We start from the raw sequence: 1,648 nt of genomic DNA on the forward strand, positions 1-1,648 counted from the left end.
CACCTCCTCCCGGCTGCTCCCCGCGGCCCGCCGCACGTGCGCGCCCCACGCCACCGCCACCCGCCCGTCACCTCCGCGGCCGCTGTTCCCCGCCGTCAGCAGCTCCTTGGACACCGGGACCCCAGAGACATCTGGGGAGCACGAGGGAGCGCTCGGGCTGGACGGGGGTCCACCGTGTACCTCCATGCCTATAGTTGGGCTTCAGAACCCGCCTACCCAGTCCCGGATGCAGGAAAGAGACGCATGCAGGGGTGGGACCAGGGCCACGATTGGAGGAAACTCGGTGGTGGGCGGGGCGAGGGGCGGGGCGAAGGCCTCCCGCCGCTTGGGGACACCTGGCGGAACCTTGAAGCCATTCCTAGTGTGGGAAAAGTAAGGCTATGGCTCTTAAGGCCCTGTCATTGGATGACAGATGGCAAGGCTCTGTTGTTTTTATTTAACTAAATAAATCCGGACGTTAAGAGCGCACCATGGGCTGCCCTCTGCTTCATTCTTTAAAAAAAAATTTTTTTTAATTGTGGTAAAACCCCCTAATTTTCCTTCTTAACCATTTTTAAGTATTCAGTTTAGAAGTGTTAATTATAGTCACAGTGTTATGTGACAGATAGCTAGAATGTTTTCATCTTGCAAAACGGAAACTTTATCTATTGAGCAATGCCGCCATTGCCTCCTGCCTCCAGCACCTGGTAATCACCATTCAGCCCTGTTTCTATATGTTTACCTCGGATACTTCATGTAAGTAAGATCACACAGTATTTCTCATTTCACGACTGATGTATTTCACTTAGTATAATGTCAAAATGTATCCATATTGTAGCATGTGATAGGATTCCCTTCTTTTTTAAGGCTGAATAATATTCCATTCTATGCATAGACCACATTTTGTTTATTCATTCATCCTGTGATGGACATTTGGGTTGCTTCTACCTCTCAGCTGTCATGAATAATGCTGTAATAACATCAGTGTGCAAATATACCTTCAAGATCCTGCTTTCAGTTCTTTTGGATTTATACCCAGAAGTGTAATTACTGAATATATGGTAATTCTATTTATAATTTTTGAAGAACCTCCATACTGGTTTCCTCAGTGGCTGTACTATCTTATATTCTCTCCAGCAGTGCATAAGTGCTCTAATTACTCCACATCCTCACCAACACTTGTTATTTTCTGGGGTGTGCATCCTAGTGGGTGTGCAGCAATATTTGATAAGCTGGAATTGATGTTCTAGAAGGCTGACTCTGATCTGGATTACATTCAATACAGGGTGGAATATAAAAATCAAGACTAATCATCCTGATTCTGCAGGTGAGAAAAACCCAGTTACACTTTTAAAGGAATTGTCAGCAATAAAATCTCAATATCAAACTTCGCATTCATGCATTAAACCAATTGCTGTCAAGCAGAAAGAGACTAAGAGCCTCATTTGTGCTACTTTGCTACTTTCAATAAGACTACGACCACGAGACAAGAACTACAAAAGCAAACAGACAGACCCGGAGCTGTCATCACTAACCAAAGAAGAGAAAACGGTAGCACAGCAATTAAAATCTCACATGTCAGACTTAAGAAGAAGTGGACTTGCAAAAGGGAACTCTAATAGAGAAGAGATCAATTCCAGAGAGATTTAGGAAGATGTCTTGTTAGCAC

At 44.8% G+C, this 1,648-nt stretch overlaps 1 pseudogene; it reads left to right on the forward strand.

Annotated features, from left to right (window-relative positions):
* Window positions 1-184: 184 nt before the first annotated feature.
* On the forward strand, window positions 185-1,629 carry LOC109387753 (spindle and kinetochore-associated protein 2-like; annotated as a pseudogene).
* Window positions 1,630-1,648: the final 19 nt, after the last annotated feature.

This window comes from Hipposideros armiger, unplaced genomic scaffold (genome assembly GCF_001890085.2).
Source record: "Hipposideros armiger isolate ML-2016 unplaced genomic scaffold, ASM189008v1 scaffold_168, whole genome shotgun sequence".
NCBI classification, from domain to species: Eukaryota; Metazoa; Chordata; class Mammalia; order Chiroptera; family Hipposideridae; genus Hipposideros; species Hipposideros armiger.